We start from the raw sequence: 22,634 nt of genomic DNA on the forward strand, positions 1-22,634 counted from the left end.
ATCCAGAGAGTCTTGAACCTTCAAACAATAATAATTAATCAGCCTCAAATCTTACTTAATTATTCAAAGCTAAAATTCTTAAGTATATAAGCATTTTTCGGGTTTGACTATCATTTTGGGGTATTTCGAGTCTGAATTTGGCCAAACGGATTGCGGAATCGGAATCAAGACGTCGAAAAACATAAAGTATAAATTTTCGAAAATTCAGATTCTTGGTCAAAGTCAACCACTTTGACCGTCAATTTGGAGGCATTCGGGTTAAAATTCGACGAAACGGACTTCGGAAACGGATTCGGGACGTCGAAAACTATCAGAATAGGTATACTCGGAAAAGATTTACGGTCGTTTAAGGGTCGGTCAAAGCCATTTTAAGTTTTGGTCAAAGGAAGTCAACGGTCAACGGTCACAGTCAACGGTCAACGGTATGGTCGGGTCAACGGTTGGGTCGGGTCAGTCGGGTCGGGTCGGGTCAGACAGATCAAACCGGTTCAGACCGGTCAAACCGGTTCGAACCGGTCGAAACCGGTCAAACCGGTTTCCAGCCCTCCACTGTCCCTGCGGCGGCGTGTGTGGCGCGTGAGGCCTCCTCCGGGGGTCTAAAAATTCCGAAAAAATTTCTAAAAATTATTTTAAGCGATTTCGAGATACTTACAAAAATCGGTTCAAATTTTTTGAATGATGGAGAGCTCGATTTCAACTCGGCCGAATCTTTGACTGCTCCACCTCCTCACACGCCGCTGTCGACGGCGAACAAGGTTGACACCGGCAGACTCGAAACGACACAAGGAACACGATGGTGCAGGAGGTGTCGTAAACGGAGCTACGATCGACGATGAATTTAAGATTTTTCCGGCGATAGAGCTAACAAAAACGTCGAGACTTTGACTGTAAATTCCCGACGTTTGGCAGCATTTCGCTTCAATTAAATTGAAGGATTTGTTCCACGCTCGATGATGAACACAACGGTGGTTTTAAAACGACGATCGGAATTTGGACGGCGTCGGAATCAGAGTTGGAAACGGCGTATGGGAAAGGAAAATTGGGAGCATTTTGGTTCTGAAAATCAGAACCAAATGCACGCTTATAATCACCCAAAGCTGTCGACAGTTTTAGGGTAAATTCAAGGCTTGGTCCCTGGATTTCCTTTACTTCTAAAATGGCCTATAAACTCTCATAAATTTTGATTTAGTCACCAACAATTTACCAATTTTCACAATTAACCTCCAATTTCAATTAAATATTATTTTGTAAATATTCGGGTTGTTACAATTCTCCCCCTCTACAAGAAATTTCGTCCTCGAAATTTACCTTATGAGAACAGTTGAGGAAACTGAGCCTCCATTGACTCCAATGTCTCCCAAGTAGCTTCTGAGAGGCCTCGGTTACTCTATTGAACTTTGACCATTGGAATACGCCTATTCCGAAGAACTCGCTCATCTCTTTTTAAGATTTGAATGGGCTCCTCCTCATATGATAAATCAGGTCTCCGCTCTACTTCCTCAACCTGAATGATGTGACTTGGATCTGGACGGTATCGCCTTAACATAGACACATGAAAAACATCATGAATACGACTAAGATGGGAAGGCAACTCGAGCTGATAAGCAACAAGTCTAACTTTCTTCAGAATACGATACGGCCCAATAAATCGCGGACTCAGTTTACCCTTACGTCCAAATCTCAATACTTTCTTCCAGGGTGAAACTTTTAAAAAGATCTAATCTCCAACCTCAAACTGTATATCTTTCCTTCTCTGATCTGCAAAAGATTTCTGCCTATCAAATGCCTCTTTCAGACGGTCACGGATCAATCTGACTATGTCCTCTGTCTCCCGCACTAACTCAGGTCCCAAAGTCTTCCTATCACGCAACTCAGTCCAACAAATTGGGGTGCGACACCTACGCCCATAGAGTGCTTCATAGGGTGCCATACGAATGCTGGTCTGGTAACTGTTATTATAAGCGAATTTAGCCAAAGGCAAAAAGTTCTCCCAGCTACCATGAAAATCAATTACACAACCCCGTAACATATCCTCCAGAATCTGAATTACTCTCTCAGATTGACCATCAGTTCGTGGGTGGAAGGAGGTACTATAATCCAATCTCGTACCCAAAGCCGTATGTAGCGCCTTCTAAAATCTCGAAGTAAATCTCGGATCTCGATCTGAAATGATAGATAACGGAACACCATGCAGTCTAACAATCTCTGAAATATACAACCTCGCCAACTTGTCCAACGTATAATTTACCCGTACAAGAATGAAGTGAGCTGACTTTGTAAGTCTGTCAACAATCACCCAAATTGAGTCCTTTTTCGAAGGAGTCATAGGTAAACCAGTAACAAAATCCATAGTAATACGCTCCCATTTCCATTCAGGAATCTTGATAGGTTGTAACAAACCTGATGGATGTTGATGCTCCGCCTTAACTTGCTGACAAGTCAAACACCTCGCCACAAAATTCGAGATGTCATTCTTCATGCCGACCCAATGATACCTCTCTCTCAAATTCCGATACATCTTATCTCCACCGGGTGCATAGCGTATGGACTACTATGAGCCTCCGTAAGGATAGTCTGCCTCAACTCAGCATCATCCGGCACACAATACCGAACTTTGAAGCATAAAACTTCATCCTGATCAAGGGCGTAATCTGAGCTTGTCCCTTGCTCTACTTGCTCAAAGATGGAAAGCAAGGAGCTATCAAGGGGCTGCTTAGCTTTGATCTCATCAACCAAGGTCGGCTTAACTTGTAATTCTGCTAACAGAGTGCCATCGTCATATAAATTCATCCTGGCCATTAAAGATCTCAACTCTGTTACCGTCTTTCGACTCAAAGCATCCGCTACAATATTAGCTTTACCAGGGTGATAATCAATCACGCAATTGTAGATGCTCGATTTCGTCCGGGGAATTCATCGGAGGCTTCGTATCCAATACACAATACGAATTTGGACCAGTAGGAGCCCAAATCAGCCCAAGACAGTATAGTTGATTCCAGACTTCAGTCAATGTGAAGTCATGCAAAATAAGAACGGTTATGGGGGAAACAAGCAGAAAAATGAGAGAAGTGCTCGGTCGTGGGAAGGATACATGAGTAATGAGGAAACTGTAATGGTCAGTTTTTAAGTTAAAATTAACCACTGGAAACTGGCATCAGGAGGGGGGAAATAGGAAAGAAATTTTTGTTCTTGAATTTGGGGGGGTATTCAAAAAACCCACATAAACAGGATGTAATAGGGGTTTTCCGGAATGCTTCCAAAACAATACAAGAGATTTTTCTTTCATTTTTTTAAGGCTACATCATTCTAAGTTTCGAAGCATCATTCAAAGCTTCCAAAGGAGAGCATTTCTATTCTGTTTTTTTTCATTTGGTTTGTATGTGTACATGTGGGTTTTGAAACGTTTAAAAGCAAGAAATAACGAAAGAGAGAAGGAGAGGGAAGTTACCCTCTCGGTTGAGACCTCGCTCGCGTTCGAGGTATCTGATGAAGAAACCAAACGGTGAGACAAAGACTAGAGGCTTTTTCGTGGAATTGAGGGCTGCTGCTCGTGAAATCGAAGTGATACCCGAGCTCACGGCGTCAAGACGAGCTGGTGGGGGGTATTTTGGACTCCGATAGCTATCAAATACGGAGGTCGGCGTGGCAAGGGAAGGCGGCTGGTAAGAAACCCATCACTTGAATTTGGAAATAAAAGGAGAGTGTTTATGATTGCTATTTTAGAAATATAGGTTGGAAATGGCTAAAATAAAATATATTATATAGTGTAATGTTTAGGACTATTTGCACTTACACCCAACCTAAAGTAGTCGCGTTTTTACAGAGTAGTTCATAGTCATGTATTCGATTTCTTTATTCGAATTAGAGAGTCCTAGTGGCATAATTTTTCATTTTAATGTGTGTTCTTTAGTGTGCTTAGAAATTTAGGGCTATTTTTCGTTTAGTCCCTCCAATGCTTTGTCATGTATTTACAACTAATAATAGAAATTTTAGGGTAAAGTTATATTTCAGTCCTCTTAGGTTTAGATTGTTGCATATTGGTCCATAGATCCTAGTTATCAGATTTTCTAATTTTTACCGTTTTATTTATGCTCTTTTAATTTTAGTCATGTGTGCTGTTGTTATTTAATTTACGTTGTTTGCATATGGGAATAGTAATTATATAAATTTTCATTGTATTCCAGTTTATATTTTTTCTTTGTTTTTGCATTTGCCATTAAGTTTGTTTGATTTTTATTTTAATCCAATGCTTGTTTTAGGATTATTATAACTTAGGTGCCATCGATGTGTTATTTTGTTTACTTCATGCCTTTTATTTAGTAAATCATTTGATTAGGTCCTAAAACTAGGGTTCATTTAGTCATTAGTGCATACTGCCTATATATACATACCATTTTATAATTTAGTAATTGGTTTTTTTTAATTATTTATTTAATAGATCCGTCTCTTTTCAAACATATTTTTTTCTTGTTAATATTTATATGTTATTAACTTATTTATGATAAACTTATTAGTTTAGATTAATTTGTTAATGTGTTAATCTCATGTACATAACTCGACTTATAAATACATAATCGGACTAAGGGTAATACCCTTTTAATTTAAAATTATCTTGAGTGGCTTGTCTTAACTGATTAGAGAGCCGTTTTGACTATTTTAAATTAAAAGTGTATCCCGAAAGTGAAACCTAAAAAATCAATTTGTCACCTAAAATTTGAGAACGAAAGAAAAAGAAATGTTCGGTTATTTAAATTTTTCGAGAAAAGATTGTTACAACTCATCTAAGATCTGGTCTCGATATTTTTAAATAATTGAACATTCTTTATCTTTCTAAAACGACTCGGTAATTTTAATTTAATTTATTTGAGTGCTTTTGAATGTTTTAAATTTACATTTTTATTTTATGGGATCAAAAATTAAAATAAATTCAAATTTGTAAAGTTCATTGCAAAGACGTTAATTAATCGACTAGGTACCATTTTAGGGCGTTGTGGGGGTGCTAATCCTTCCCTGCACGTAACCGACTCCCGAACTCGGATTTTGGTAACGCAGACCTTAATTTGTTGTTTTAATAAAAATTAATTTTTTTTATTTAAAATAACAAACAATTTTGGGTACCCAATCACACCCTAATCAAAGATTGGTGGCGACTCTTTGAACTGTATTTTTTTCAATCGTAAAGAAAATCCAAAATTTTTCGAAACGAGAGGTTTTTAAATCGCATTTGTTTTTAAATTAAAAATCAGTTGAAAGAGGTAAATTAAAAATTAATGTGGTTTTTAAAATCTCACCTTTTCACTTTTAAGAAAAAAATCGTTTCGACAGCTTGGCGACTCCGCTGGGGACATTTTTTTAGAGAGTCAGGCCAATAGTCGATTAATTATCTGTCTTTACAATTGAAAGTTATAAATTTGTTTTAATTTGGTTTTTGATCCCTTATTTGGTTTTAATATTTTTTGTTTATAATATGATTAACCAATAAATAGTTGTACTGATCTGTTTGTTAATGGTTTCAGATTAATTGTGTATTTTGGGAATTGATTTTGAGTGTTTTTATTGTTTGTTTTTTCGCTTTTCCTCACACACTGCACAGTTGCATTATCATAACATGAGCAAAAACCCCGCTCCGTCCTGTTTAAGTAGGAGTGAGAGACTATGCCCTCGTGTGGTTTTCACCTCCGCATGGGATAGTGGATCGCTCCTGGAGCTCACGCCTTATGGTCCTCGTGATGGTAATCACCTCCGCATGGACATAAGGAGGTGTGTTCCCTCGAAATTGAACTCGATCCCCTAAAGCCTGTGATGGGCTAGGATTGAGGGTTTGGCAGTCCAAGGGGCACCGACAAGGACAATTCGAGAACCTATTACTTTAGAACCGAACCCAGCATATAGTGAACATAGAGCTTGAACTTAGGTTGAGCCAAACCCGAACCTTAAGAATCCCGTGAGGAGGGTACACAAGGAAAAGCTTTTTGAGTCATTTATTTTCACTTTTCGAATAAATGCATGCGAACTAGAAATTATGCGGTTAGGTTTATTTGTCAAGCAAGCATGTGAATTAGATATTATGCGGTTATGGTTTTAATGTTCAAACAAAGCATGGGGGTAGATATCATGTTGGGTAGGATCTACTAAAACATGATTGGATAGCTAACATGTAATGGTAGGTTTTATTTAATGATTATGTTTTTATTATCTTGTTGTTGATATTATGTGTACTAACCCATTTTTTTTCTATGTCTATTTTATTTTGATTTTATTGCATTCGCATCTTCATGTCATCACAAGGTGTTAATTCGTAAGTGATTGACTAATAAGAAGGCTGGTCATAATGAAACAAGAAATTCTTAACCATGTAGTCAAAATCAGGAGGTTCAAAGATATTCAGATGATCCATGACGAAGGACATCCAATGAATGAAGAAATCTGAAGCTGATTGAAGACTTCCTTTAAAAGAGTGAAGGCCAAGATATTCTCAGAAGATAGATATAATTATACCAAGGACAAGAAGACCCTTCACAAAGACATGAATATCACTTTGTATCGAAAGTAAAAATGGAGACCTCAAGATTCAATTTAAAGACATCTGACGTCATCAAAGGTGATAAAGTACGCCGATAACTTTGGGTGCAATATTAGATTCCATGAAGAGTACGGCTCAAGGAAATGAAGAAATGAAGAATCACATTTATATTTTGACTACATGGTGTACTGAATTCTTGTTGTCTAAATGAAGGTTGTTCTATAGTGGTCACTTTTAGGATTAACACCTTGTGCATGTGCATTTGCATTTGCATTCTTATTAGCATTAATTTATTTATTTTGTTATTGTTGCTTTTTGTCATTTTGTTATCTCATTTGTACTAACTTGTTTCTATATTGTTTTTTTTTCTCTTTGTTCGCATTGCATGATCATGACATATTCAAAAGGTGTTGATTTGTGAGTGGTCATCATAGTAAAAGGTTTTCATGACGGACAAAGGGTTTCGTGATCAAGCAGGCTATAACATAGTCAAGAAGTGGCATCCTATGAAAGCTTCGAGAATAGTGGAGGGTTGTGTGCATAAAGATCATATGGCGCACAAAGAGCACAATGAGATAAGAGAGATAAAAGAGCAAATGTCCAAGATGATGGATAGAATAGATGTTTTGTCCAAAGGAAGAGAGACTTCTACAAAAGAAAAGAAAGAACTCAATGAAAACAATCTCGAGGTGTCAGATACGCAATGGACTACTTTAGAACCTGTTGATTCTAGTCAGTATCAGAAATCACGCACAATCATTGTTTGTATCAACAAGTTGTTTGGAAATGCCAAGGAAATAGTGGCAACTATAGAAGTTCAGAAGGATGAAAAGAAGCCATGCAGTCAGAACTCGTTGGTGTTTGATAGTTTACTTCCAACATCAAGGGAAATAAAAATGGAAACTCCAATTCAACCCAAGTTGAGAGGTGGCTCTCATTGTGATTCCATCCCAATATCATATAAGGAATTGTATGATGAACTGTTAGAAGCCCGAGAAGTGGCACCGCATTATGTAAAACCTTTGCAACCTCCATATCCAAGTTGGTATGACGTCAACGTTCGTTGTGAATATCATGCTGGAGTTCAAGGACATTCTATTGAGAATTGTTCTACCTTCAAACGTCGAGTCCAACTTCTTCTAGATCATGGAGTATTGGAGTTTGAATTGAAAGGACAACCCAGTTTGAAAACAGATTATCCTGTTGAGTTTGAACCAACAGTGACCAAAGGTAAGGGTATCAGTAAGGAAATCCAGGAAGAAAATTGTTTGCCAAAATACGAAGCTCTGATTCGTCATTTAAGAAGTGAAAATGATAAATTGAGCAGAGAGATGAAAGCCATGCGAGATGATTTTCAAAGGATCAATCAGGCTTTTAAATTTGCTGGTATGGGAAATGTACTAGATGAGTGGATAACAGGAGTCGCTAAACTGAGGAATGACGCTGAACAGTGGAGAAGGAATTGTAAGGTACACGAGGGTCGAGCCGAGAAGTTTTCTCATGATTTACATATTGCAGAAATAAGACGCAATATAGTTGTTGATAATTTGGGAAAATATCAAGCCGAAATTCAGACGTTGAACAGATCTATTGCCAATATGGAAATCTCATATCAGCGCCATAAGCGGGAGAATGACGCTGAGCTAGAAGCTGTTAAAGCCAAGAACAAGAAGTTGATGAAGATTGTGGATGATTATAATGATCTTATGCAAGAGCTTCATAACCACAATGACTTTCTTACAAGTAAGATTCAACAACAGTGTCTACAGCTCCAAGAGTCAGCACTCAAGATAGAGAAAAGGGACAAAGTCATGAAAGAAGTTATGACCCAAGCAAGAAATGTGGCTCAGAAATGGGTTGATTTAGCTGGCTTTGCAAGAGAATTAAAGCAGATTGACAACTCAACCCCCGAGCATGAGTGGAAATTAAATTGGCTTTTGAAGGAGATAGAAAAGTTCGGAGTGAAAGTTGTCCGTTATATGTAAAGTTTGTTTGATGAACCGAAACCTTTGTGTTCAATGAAAGTTGTTTTAAGATGGTCACTCTGGAATGACACCTTTTGTATTTGCATCTGGCATTTGCATTACATGTATTTATTTAAGCATTTTACATGCATTAATTATAAAAACACAAAAATAATTTATGGAAGGTTATGTGACAGTAATAACAATATCATCCATTCATACTACTTCCTCATCGTCATGAATAAGCAAATGGAAATAATGGAGCAATCTCATAAGGGATCACAAGATCAGTTGCAAGAGCAGTTAGTCGGGTCACAACAAGATACGGGGAATCAAGCATCGGGTTCTTTGCAAGGCGTATCGAATCAAATGATCCAGGTACTGGTACCACAGGCTGCTAGTAAAGAGAAAATAGAGGATAAAGGAAATCAATCTCATCAGACTGGTACATCAAGAGTGATAATTTGCCCTGGAGCGTCTAACTCAGACCTAGGGACGAGCCTCATCAATTTTGAACAATTTGAAGACAAATTCAGGTGGTTAAATGAAGCCATTGAAGATATGAAGATTGTTAATGCCCCTCACAAGGAGTTAGAAGCTAGAGAACTTTGTTTGGTCCCTGATTTGGTCATCCCACATGAATTTAGGGTGCCTAATTTTGAAAAATATGATGGCACTAGTTGTCCCATAATTCATCTAAAGATGTTTTGTAGAAAGATGGAAGGGTACCTAAATAATGACAATATGTTGATTCATTACTTCCATGATAGTCTTGCTGGGCCAGCTGTAGTATGGTATAACCGTTTGAACAAAGAACAGATCAAGACATGGGTCAACCTAGCTGATGCTTTTCTGGAACAATATCAATATATTAAAGGCTTAGCCCCAAAACGTCATGACCTTCAAAGGATAAGAATGAAAACTACTGAGAGCTTTAAAGAATATGCCCTAAGATGGAGAGGAGTGGCAGCACAAGTTCAACCTCCTTTGTTAGAAGAAGAAATATCATATATGTTTCACGATTCTCTTCCAGCTCCTTTCTTTGAGTTAATGTTGGGAAAGTCGACGAATAACTTCAAGGATCTTATGACAGCTGGAGAGTTAATTGAGGATGCAATCAGCAAAGGAAACTTGAAAGACACTTCTAAAAACCCAACCGATCAAAAGGAACAAACTGATGAGGTGAATGAATGTTACGTCAAGAGCTCTCAAAGCCGTAAAAGAAAATGGGTAGCGGGTTACTCGAGATTTCCAAAGAAAGTCCCAAGATCAAAAAATGCTTTGAAAGTGTTCCAAACTCCTATCTCAGATCTATATCCCCATTTGATTGAAGGTCAATACCTCACACCGAGGCCAGTGAAAGTGCAACCAGACCCTTCTGCTCATAGCTATGATCAAGATAGTGTCTGTGATTTCCACTTGGGGGCATTGGGACATTCTACGGGAAACTGTAGGCCGCTGTTAAAGGAGATAGAGATGCTTGTGGCAAATGGGACATTAACAGAGGAATTGGTGGAACAGTGGATGACGAGCTCGAGTAGGGCATCAAAGAGCAATATGTAACATCCGTTTGAGTTAAGTACCACGACATTAGATGGGTAATGAGGCCTCCTAGATAGGAAGAGATCATTTCATTCTATCATGAAGCTTTATTCCATTTGCAAAATCATGTTTGAACTTGTTTTTCATCATTTCTCAGTTTTTTTTGTATAATGATATTTAAATAAATTCATGTTACTTTAAGGATGGTAAGCATTAAATCGAATTTGCAACTTGAAATTCTTTGAATATCAACTGAATTAAAAACTCTTTAAATGATTAGAGTTATAAATCTTTGACAAGATGACAAGGTTGAAACCTGATAAAACAAGGACCTTGACCTTATCCCCAGAAGATACAATCGAACACCATACCCTTTTATTACAGGGACCGATATAGCCTTCTTCTATCATAATGGAATGAGCCATAGGCTTGGTATTCAGGTATGTATAGGAGCGGACAACGTGGGGCATCTTTTGTGTATGATGTCACGAAACTGAATAGACCACACTTTTGTTGATGACGTTCAATGATGATTATGATCTTTACGGATGAAATAGTCGGGTAGGTGAATCTAGTTTAGGTCAGTTACTTGGAAATTGAACTCTAACGATGAGATTTTCTGACTTTCAACAACACCTAGACTATGACAGGTTCTTCTTGACAAGCTTAAGAAATTGGACCCGTATACCCAAATTATAATATTATATGTATACAATAAAGCTTGAGCTGTCCCTCTAGAGCAATTGGTTAAACGCCCCGGCTTTATGGACATAATTTAGCTAGCCTAATAAAGGTGATGATATTATATATATACAATAAAGCTGAGCTATTCCGCTAAAGCAATTGGTTATAGAGGAAACTCGAAAGCCCTGGCTTTATGAATAGATTATATTCAAACCATGACCTTGATCGGGTACCTGGCAATTTGGTGTATGCTCCACTGTGATTGTCAAGTCAAAGACTTTGTGATGAGACGAACCCTTCAGCTAGCCCGATAGAGGCAAATTACAATAAAGCTGATTTCAGCTAGCCAGACAATGGCAAATTAAATCAATTTTATGAATAAGGAGTTTCGGTAAAGATTGACTAAGGGAGTTAAGGAAAACTTGTTATAGTCAACTTCACACGAGCACTCAGGAATTTCATTTTTAGATCGATATTTCTGCACTGCCTTTGTTAGAGGAGTCTACGAGGCTTGAACAAATGGAAGATTTCAGAGAACTGAAATAGAAGTGTTCTATAAAGTCTAGTAATTGATTATGCAAGTTGCGTCATTTTGTCCGTATCCGATTAAAATACCAAGCCAGAAGGAGGGGCATGTTGTGATGTTCGCAAGGACCGAGAAAGAAATGTAAGTTTGTTGGCCGAAACCTTAAAAAATAGGAAGCCAACCTCAAGCAAACCCATCAATTTTGACACTTGTCAAAGAGTTATAACTCTGAAAAATTAAATAGTTATTGATTCTTTTGATATTCTTTGAACTCATGTTTATGATTTGATTTGATTGTAAGCCTGAATTAAAGAATATTTTTTTTATATAAAATTCTTTCATTCTTTGATCCCTAAAATAAGAGAAAGAGAAAAACATTTTCAAACAGGACAGTCTCAAATGTCAAGGGTCCTTGAAGCTGAAAAGATTCATTCTGCCTCTGTTGTAGAAAAAATAAATGATGCCAGAATAGTGAAACATTTCACAGTATTGAAAGCAAGTGGTCTGAGAGATTAGAAAGACTAAAGAATAAAACTTGTTACATTTCCTTGTGACGTTGTCAATTACCCATTAAGAAAAAGATGGTCTCGTTATTCAGAAGAGGCATTTATTACAGCTTGTATAAAATGCAAGATATTTTGTTAGAAGAATTGGTCAATTCTTAAGTGTTTATGACAATGTGAAGAGACTCCTTCAAACTACTTGACAACACTACTATGTAGTGACACCAGAATGAGAACATTCAAGTTAGGATATGTTGGGCACGAAGAAATCCATGAGTACCCACATTGGGCCATAACCAGAAACCCATATCATGTTGGGATGACAAGATTCAGACCAAGAAGATATTGAGAATGAGTCTCACGACTTGAAGTGTCAATGGCAGACCGTGAATTTGAGCAGAGCTTACCTTGTAAAACAAACCAACCGAGCATCAATCAATGGCAGAGTCCTGAAAGAACAACTCAGAAAGCGTAATTGAGCCAAAGACGGAAATGGGGCAACTTAGTCATATTTCTGACCATAGCAAGAAGTTGAGAGAGAAAGCAATTTCTTCGAAATGAAGATAGAAAACGAAGACAACAAGAAGATAGAAGAAGATCAGAAGGTTCTTCAAAAATGCAAGTTGGAAATTATGAGTTGTTATACGGATATTTAAAGCAAATCCCAGAGAGGAATGATCAAGTAGAAGAAGACTAAGTTCGCCACTTTGAAGTCAAATGAAGATTGAATCAATATTTATGCATTCATGAGAACGTCATTTGCATAAAAGAAAATGCATTACATTGATACATTTAATTGCATTCGTGTTTCATGCATAAACACATAGTTTTGACAGATCTTCCAGTGAAAAGAGAAGATGCAGGATGTTAAAATCCTGACAATTGAAAGGTAGAAGTTAAACATCAAAAACAGGGAATCATGTTTAGTGAGGCAGAACCTGAAGAACGCAGGGGTCAATCCATAAGAGGAAGCATTGCTTTGAAGCGGGGCACGTGGACCGATCATTAAGTCATTTTTATGAAGTGAAATGAGAAGGATTTCTCATTAAAATATGAAATTTGAGATTTTGAAAAACAAGTAAGGTTTCTTACCCAGTAAATAATTTAAGTCCTTCGGGCCATCAGTAAGTCTTTCGAGCATGATGATGAAATCCTTTGGGTCATCTGTAAGTCTTTAGAGCAAGATGATAAGTCATTCGGGCCATCCATAAAGCCTTCGGGTAGGATGTTTTCACATGAATTTGAAAAATAAGAAAGTGATGTTTTAAGAAAATGAAACCTTTGAAAACTAAAAAGGCGATTTCCAAAATTTCTCACTTAGTAAGTCCTTCGGGCCATCAATAAGTCTTTCGAGCATGATGCTTAAATCCTTCAGGCCATCAGTAAGTCTTTCGAGCATGATGATTAAATCCTTCAGGTAATTTGTAAGCCTTCACTGAAGAGTAGTGAAGCAAATCCATCAGTAAGTGCCATCAGTAAGTCTTTCGAGCATGATGATTAAATCCTTCGGGTAACTGGTAAGCCTTCACGGAAGAGTAGTGAAGCAAATTCATCAGTAAGTCTTTCGAGCATGGTAATTAAATCCTTCGGGTAATTTTTAAGCCTTCACCGAAGAGTAGTGAAGCAAACCCATCAGTAAGTCTTTCGAGCATGATGATTAAATCCTTCGGGTAACTGGTAAGCCTTCACGGAAGAGTAGTGAAGCAAATTCATCAGTAAGTCTTTCGAGCAGGATGTTGAAACCTTTCGGGTCATCAGTAAGTCTTTCGAGCATGATGATTAAATCCTTCGGGTCATCCATAAGTCCTTCGGGTAGGATGTTTTCACACCAAGGTGATAAGTCATTCGGGCCATTTTAAGCCTTCTCGGAAGAGCGTTGGAGCAAGCTATCAGATCATCAGATGTGAGAGGAAATTGAAGGTTCTCGAGTACAAAGAAGTGGATCAATTGATTAAAAGAAAATGTGCACGAGGAGTCATTAACCAATTCAAGGTCTTAGAAAGAGAGATGTTCAGATGGCAGCCTAGTCCAAGAAGATTCTCATATCTAGCTGTTGCGAGACAAGATCCCGCAAGAGAAATGGATTCTCAAAGATTCCCTTAAATTTTAAATTTTTCGAGTATAATGTTTTTCAAATCTGTAAGCATACATTAATGAGTGGCAACGTTTGTTTTTCAGGTTTAACCTTCGAAGTTGAGCCTTCATGAAAGAATAGTGAAGAATAATCAAACCATAAGATTGTTCGAGTTCTACTCCCTGAAGCAAGAGGGAGCGAACTCGTAGGCAGAAGATTGTTCGAGTTTTACTCCCTGAAACAAGAGGGAGCAAACCCGTAGACAGAAGACTGTTTGAGTTCTACTCCTTGAAGCAAGAGGGAGCGAACCCGCTGGTCGAAGATTGTTCGAGTTCTACTCCCTGAAGCAATAGGGAACAAACCTTTTTTTATAGAAGATTGTTCGAGTTCCTTAATTCCTAGACAAGAGGGAGCGGGTCCGACATTTGAAGTTTTTCAAGTTTCATTTATCCCGAAGGAACAGTGGAGTGCTTTAATCTTTTGAAGTTCTCATGACCGTACAAACTCGATCATCTTTTGATCTTTGCTCTATTCTCGTTATACGACAATGAGCAAAGAGGGGCAGCTGTAGATGCTCGATTTCGTCCGGGGAATTCATCGGAGGCTTCGTATCCAATACACAATACGAATTTGGACCAGTAGGAGCCCAAATCAGCCCAAGACAGTATAGTTGATTCCAGACTTCAGTCAATGTGAAGTCATGCAAAATAAGAACGGTTATGGGGGAAACAAGCAGAAAAATGAGAGAAGTGCTCGGTCGTGGGAAGGATACATGAGTAATGAGGAAACTGTAATGGTCAGTTTTTAAGTTAAAATTAACCACTGGAAACTGGCATCAGGAGGGGGGAAATAGGAAAGAAATTTTTGTTCTTGAATTTGGGGGGGTATTCAAAAAACCCACATAAACAGGATGTAATAGGGGTTTTCCGGAATGCTTCCAAAACAATACAAGAGATTTTTCTTTCATTTTTTTAAGGCTACATCATTCTAAGTTTCGAAGCATCATTCAAAGCTTCCAAAGGAGAGCATTTCTATTCTGTTTTTTTTCATTTGGTTTGTATGTGTACATGTGGGTTTTGAAACGTTTAAAAGCAAGAAAGAACGAAAGAGAGAAGGAGAGGGAAGTTACCCTCTCGGTTGAGACCTCGCTCGCGTTCGAGGTATCTGATGAAGAAACCAAACGGTGAGACAAAGACTAGAGGCTTTTTCGTGGAATTGAGGGCTGCTGCTCGTGAAATCGAAGTGATACCCGAGCTCACGGCGTCAAGACGAGCTGGTGGGGGGTATTTTGGACTCCGATAGCTATCAAATACGGAGGTCGGCGTGGCAAGGGAAGGCGGCTGGTAAGAAACCCATCACTTGAATCTGGAAATAAAAGGAGAGTGTTTATGATTGCTATTTTAGAAATATAGGTTGGAAATGGCTAAAATAAAATATATTATATAGTGTAATGTTTAGGACTATTTGCACTTACACCCAACCTAAAGTAGTCGCGTTTTTACAGAGTAGTTCATAGTCATGTATTCGATTTCTTTATTCGAATTAGAGAGTCCTAGTGGCATAATTTTTCATTTTAATGTGTGTTCTTTAGTGTGCTTAGAAATTTAGGGCTATTTTTCGTTTAGTCCCTCCAATGCTTTGTCATGTATTTACAACTAATAATAGAAATTTTAGGGTAAAGTTATATTTCAGTCCTCTTAGGTTTAGATTGTTGCATATTGGTCCATAGATCCTAGTTATCAGATTTTCTAATTTTTACCGTTTTATTTATGCTCTTTTAATTTTAGTCATGTGTGCTGTTGTTATTTAATTTACGTTGTTTGCATATGGGAATAGTAATTATATAAATTTTCATTGTAGTCCAGTTTATATTTTTTCTTTGTTTTTGCCCATTAAGTTTGTTTGATTTTTATTTTAATCCAATGCTTGTTTTAGGATTATTATAACTTAGGTGCCATCGATGTGTTATTTTGTTTACTTCATGCCTTTTATTTAGTAAATCATTTGATTAGGTCCTAAAACTAGGGTTCATTTAGTCATTAGTGCATACTGCCTATATATACATACCATTTTATAATTTAGTAATTGGTTTTTTTTAATTATTTATTTAATAGATCCGTCTCTTTTCAAACATATTTTTTTCTTGTTAATATTTATATGTTATTAACTTATTTATGATAAACTTATTAGTTTAGATTAATTTGTTAATGTGTTAATCTCATGTACATAACTCGACTTATAAATACATAATCGGACTAAGGGTAATACCCTTTTAATTTAAAATTATCTTGAGTGGCTTGTCTTAACTGATTAGAGAGCCGTTTTGACTATTTTAAATTAAAAGTGTATCCCGAAAGTGAAACCTAAAAAATCAATTTGTCACCTAAAATTTGAGAACGAAAGAAAAAGAAATGTTCGGTTATTTAAATTTTTCGAGAAAAGATTGTTACAACTCATCTAAGATCTGGTCTCGATATTTTTAAATAATTGAACATTCTTTATCTTTCTAAAACGACTCGGTAATTTTAATTTAATTTATTTGAGTGCTTTTGAATGTTTTAAATTTACATTTTTATTTTATGGGATCAAAAATTAAAATAAATTCGAATTTGTAAAGTTCATTGCAAAGACGTTAATTAATCGACTAGGTACCATTTTAGGGCGTTGTGGGGGTGCTAATCCTTCCCTGCACGTAACCGACTCCCGAACTCGGATTTTGGTAACGCAGACCTTAATTTGTTGTTTTAATAAAAATTAATTTTTTTTATTTAAAATAACAAACAATTTTGGGTGCCCAATCACACCCTAATCAAAGATTGGTGGCGACTCTTTGAACTGTATTTTTTTCAATCGTAAAGAAAATCCAAAATTTTTCGAAACGAGAGGTTTTTAAATCGCATTTGTTTTTAAATTAAAAATCAGTTGAAAGAGGTAAATTAAAAATTAATGTGGTTTTTAAAATCTCACCTTTTCACTTTTAAGAAAAAAATCGTTTCGACAGCAATCATAATCCTTTAGAAGCTCTAGCCAGCGTCGATGTCTCAAATTAAGCTCCTTCTGGGTCAGAAGATACTTTAAACTCTTATGATCCGTGAAAATGTAACACTTCTCTCCATAAAGATAGTGTCTCCAAATCTTCAAGGCAAAAATCACTGCTGCTAACTCCAAATCATGAGTAGGATAATTACACTCATGCGGTCGCAGCTGACGAGATGCATAAGTAACTACCTTACCTTCCTGCATTAGAATATAGCCGAGTCCTGAGTGTGACACATCACTATACACTGTAAAATCCTTCTCGGACTCTGGTTGAATCAACACTGGTGCTTGAGTCAATACTGCCTTTAATTTCTCAAAGCTCTCCTGTTGTGCCTCACCCCAGTCAAACGACACATTTTTCCTTAACAACTTTGTCAAAGGAGAAGCAATGATCGAGAAGCTCTCAACAAAACGTCGATAATAACCAGCCAAGCCCAAGAAACTGCGGATTTCAGAGATATTCTTGGGTCGTTTCCAATTCACAATAGCCTCGATCTTGCTTGGATCGACCTAAATACCTCGCGCAGAAATAATATGCCCCAGAAACGACACTTCTTGAAGCCAAAATTCACACTTGCTTAGTTTGGCATATAGACGATGCTCTCTCAAAGTCTGCAGAACAATTTTCAAATGCTCGTCATGCTCTGCCTCAGTACGAGAATATATCAGAATATCATCAATAAAAACCACCACAAATTGATCCAAATATGGTCGGAACACCCGAGTCATCAAATCCATGAAAGCTGCAGGAGCATTCATCAAACCAAAAGGCATCACTAAGAATTCATAATGACCATATCTAGTGCGAATGGTCGTCTTTGCAACATCAGATCCTTTAACTTTCAATTGATAATAACCCGAACGAAGATCAATCTTAGAGAATACAGTAGCTCCTCGCAACTGATCAAATAAGTCATCAATCATGGGTAGTGGATTTATTCTTGACCGTCCTCTGATTCAACTTCCGATAGTCAATACATAATCTTAGCGACCCATCCTTTTTTTTCACGAACAGAACTGGAGCTCCCCATGGTGAAGTACTATGCCGAATAAATCCTCGATCGAATAATTCTTGCAATTGAACATTCAACTCCTTAAGTTCTTTTGGAGCCATGCGATAAGGTGCCATAGAAATAGGTGCAGATCCCGGATAAGTCTCTATCTCGAACTCTACCTCTCTATCAGGAGGTAAACCAGGCAACTCCTCTGGAAAGACATCAGGAAACTCGCTAACTGTACGGATCTCTTCGATCATGGACAATGAACCTTTAGTGTTCAAAATACAAGCAATGAAAGTCTCATACCCCTTCCGGATCATACGATCAATTTCCATCGCTGAAACTATATTGGAGAGATAGCCACGTCGTTCACCAATTAACACAACAGTCCGACCATCTGAAGTCTTTAGAGTAGCCCGCTTGTATTCGCAATCCAGATTTATCTTGTGTTTATTCAACCAATCCATCCCAAGAATTAGATCGAACTCCTCTAAAGGAAGTTCCATAAGTTCAGCGAGAAAAATTTCTCCCTGAACCTCGAGAGGACAACGCCGAAATACTTTATTCACTAATACCGCTTGTCCTACTGGACTCGTAACTGTAACAGTATTTTTAGTGTTCTCGATCAGAATCTGAAGGTTTCGAGATACCGAGCTTGATACATAGGAGTGAGTGGAGCAATTGTCCAGTAATGCAAAGTATGGGATAGAATAAATAGTAAATGTACCTACAATAACATCAGGCTCATCTTTGTCATCCCGACGTCTAGTGGCATAAACCAAAGCTGGTTGTCTAGCCTCAGAAACTGTTGGCCCTCTATTTTGCTGAGGTCGGGCTCTACTGTCAGTCCTGGATGCTGAACCACGAGCTTTTACTTGGCTACGATCTCTAATTGGAGTCTGTACTGTAGTCTGAGAACGCACAGGCGTCTGAGTAGCGGTCTGCTCAAACGAAGCTAGCTGAGGACAATCTCTCTGAAAATGACCACTAGATCCACACTAATAGAAAAGACTCATCTTCTTACGACACTCTCCTGTGTGTTGTTTACCACAAAACTCACAGAGGAACCCATGATAATACGACGAGGAACCGCCTCGACTGCCAACTAACGGTGAGGATGCTGCAGGCCTGAAACGTGTATTGCTTCTCTGAGGGACTGAAGTACGAGTCCTTTTCTCGGACTGTGCTGATGACTCCATCGGGCCTGAAAATTTCTTAGATCGTTCATGTTCAACACGCTCTCTACCAGAAGCTAAAACCTCCACCTATTCAGCATCTTTGGCTCTGCCCACCAGCACATCAAATATCTCATCCTGATGGGTTACAATTTGCCTACGCAGCTCGTATCTGAGTCCAAGGGCAAATTTATGACATCGATCTCTCTCAGTAGGTACCATACTAAATCCATTCTTCAGCAACTTCAAGAACTCGATCTCATACTCAGAAACAGTCATGTCTCCCTGAACCAGGACTTGAAACTGCTGACGTCTCTGAGCTAAGTAGCGCTCTCCCAGAAAACGACTCCGAAAGCGATCCTTAAAGAAATTCCAGGTCAAACGATCAGTAGGAACACTACTGGTCACTGACTCCCACCAAATGTAGGCATTGCCATCTAACATCGCCACAACACCCTGATATCTCTTAGTTGAGTCTAAACCCAACTGATCCATGCTTCTCTCTGTATCCTGGAGCCAATCCTCAGATTCAGTAGGAGCTCCACCAATCTGTCCCCCAAAAGTTCTAACTCCATTGGCAATCAAAGTCTGCGAAATAGGAACCTCTGATACAACACCAGTAGCTCTGACTGCTCCCTGTATCAACTGCAGAAATTGTCTACCAAAATTCTCATCCAAAGCAACTCCGGTAGACTCTGACTCAATATTGGTCGCTCCTATGATAGGTGTAGTCATGCCAATACCAGCGGCATGAGGCAGATTCGTTGGGGTCGTAGGAGCAGGATCACCTATCGGAGGTGGGGGATCTACCCATATCTCATCAATCGGATCTATAAATCTAGCCACTCGACCTCGTCCACGGCTAGTTCGACGACTACGTCTAGCACTCATTTTGATGGATCTCAAGTTTACTACAGAAGATAAAACTTAGGGTTAGATAAGCACTTAGAGTCTCGAACACAATTTAAAAATCTTAATAATTTTGTGACATGGCCTTTGTAACTTGTTTTGTAAAATATTTCAAAACCGTATTTTCAATATAAACTCATACACGGTCCGAGGGTTAAAAACCAAAGGCTTTGATACTAATAAATGTAACCCCCTAGACCCGGCCTATGCGTTTCGACTAAGTCTAGTGGATCACAAAGGCATTTTCCAAAACCGTTATCCAATCAATGTAAAACCACATTATTCATGACATGAAATTATAATAAATTATACTATTAAAACTCAACTCTTAAATATAAAACTAATCAGTAATAAATTAATTTAAAACATATCTTAAAAATCAAAACCACGATAAACTGAATAGTAATAGCAAAAGTATCATCATTATAAAATCCAATACTTTAAAATAGGTCAATGTCACCAAAATAAAGTCAACTTGCAAGTTTAAAATATTACAATCAGATATACTTCAAGAGATATGTTGATCTCCAAGTGCTCGAACCGAGATATTTAACCAACAGTATCTGAAAGGGGAAAAACATTTTCGAAAGGTGAGCTAGGCTCAGTGTGTCCTAACTTTACCATAAAATCACAATAGGTACATTAAAAAAATCATAGTCCAATAAATCTCACAAATTCGTAAAAGAGTTTAATTTTTGAAAATCATAGTTTAAACCTTTTTCTGGTACACCATCAGTAGTTCCAAAATTATTTTCCATATAGCTTACTTTATGCACATAGCAAAAAGAAAGCCGACTTAAGGATAGGCTATGAAGCTTGTATCCTTAAGCCCAAGTCAATAAGTTCATATAGCTTACCCTAAGCACACAGCAAAGGAAAACCGACCTAATGAAACATCTTGGGGCCCTCAAGAGTCATATTAGACCCGTTTATTAGCTTGATCAGAGCTATACAATTGTAGTTCAATCCATCTCAAAATCAATATCCATATACCAGTCAGCAAAGTCCATAAATCATCAATAATAAATCGGTGTACCAACAATAATAATCCATAGATTTCAATGTACCATATTTCAAAACATATAAAATCATTATGTAGTAAGCAGGAACACACCTCGATAATGGGTTCAGATAGTAGATCTACTGATTGCTGGTTTTACCACGCTCTGCTATAGTTTTCGAACGGGTGAATACTGGTATACGTGGTTTAACTGATCTAGAAGAGCTAGGTCGAGCTGTCGAACGATCCGGAGAGTCTCTTGAACCTTCAAACAATAATAATTAATCAGCCCCAAATCTTACTTAATTGTTCAAAGCTAAAATTCTTAAGTATATAAGCATTTTTCGGGTTTGACTATCATTTTGGGTTATTTCGAGTCTGAATTTGGCCAAACGGATTGCGGAATCGGAATCAGGACGTCAAAAAACATAAAGTATGAATTTTCAAAAATTCAGATTCTTGGTCAAAGTCAAAGTGAACCACTTTGACTGTCAATTTGGAGGCCTTTGGGTTCGAATTTGACGAAACAGACTTCGTAAATGAATTTGGGACGTCGAAAACTATCAGAATAGGTATACTCGGAAAAGATTTATGGTTGTTTAAGGGTCGGTCAAAACCATTTTAAGTTTTGGTCAAAGGAAGTCAACGATCAACGGTCACGGTCAACGGTTAACGGTCGGGTCGGGTCAGACCGGTCAAACCGGTTCAGACCAGTCGAAACCGGTTCGAACCGGTCGAAACCAGTCAGAACCGGTCAAACCGGTTTCCAGCATTCCACTCTCCCTGCGGCGGCGCGTGAGGCCTCCTCCGGGGGTCTAAAAATTCTGGAAAAATTTCTAAAAATTATTTTAAGCGATTTCGAGATACTTACAAAGATCGGTTCAATTTTTTTGAACGACGGAGAACTCGATTTCAACTCGGCCGAATCTTTGACTGCTCCACCTCCTCACGCGCCGCCGTCGACGGGGAACAAGGTTGACACCGGCGGACTCGAAACGACACAAGGAACACGATGGTGCAGGAGGTGTCATAAACGGAGCTACGATCGACGGTGAATTTAAGATTTTCCCGGCGATAGAGCTAACAAAAATGTCGAGACTTTGACTGTAAATTCCCGACGTTTGGCAGCGTTTCGCTTCAATTAAATTGAAGGATTTGTTACACGCTCGATGATGAACACAACGGTGGTTTTAAAACAATGATCGAAATTTGGACGACGTCGGAATCGGAGTTGGAAACGGCGTATGGGAAAGGAAAATTGAGAGCATTTTGGTTCTGAAAATCAGAACCAAATGCACGCTTATAAACTCCTTAAGTTGCCGACAGTTTTAGGGTAAATTTAAGGCTTGGTCACTGGATTTCCTTTACTTCTAAAATGACTTATAAACTCTCATAAATTTTGATTTAGTCACCAACAATTTATCAATTTTCTCAATTAACCTCCAATTTCAATTAAATATTATTTTATAAATATTCGGGTTGTTACATAAAAATAATTTTATTTATTAAATAAATATTTACATATATGGCCCATGACTCCGACTGTTATATTCTTAATATATATTGTACTAAAATATTTAATTATAGGGTAAATTACATATTTAATCATTTAACTGTTCATATAATTTTATTTTGATCATTCAACTATTTTTTTAAAATCATATCTAACATTACGTTTTGATTTCATTTTGACCACG

This window comes from Hibiscus syriacus, unplaced genomic scaffold, assembly GCF_006381635.1.
Source record: "Hibiscus syriacus cultivar Baekdansim isolate YM2019G1 unplaced genomic scaffold, ASM638163v2 tig00111427_pilon, whole genome shotgun sequence".
NCBI classification, from domain to species: Eukaryota; Viridiplantae; Streptophyta; class Magnoliopsida; order Malvales; family Malvaceae; genus Hibiscus; species Hibiscus syriacus.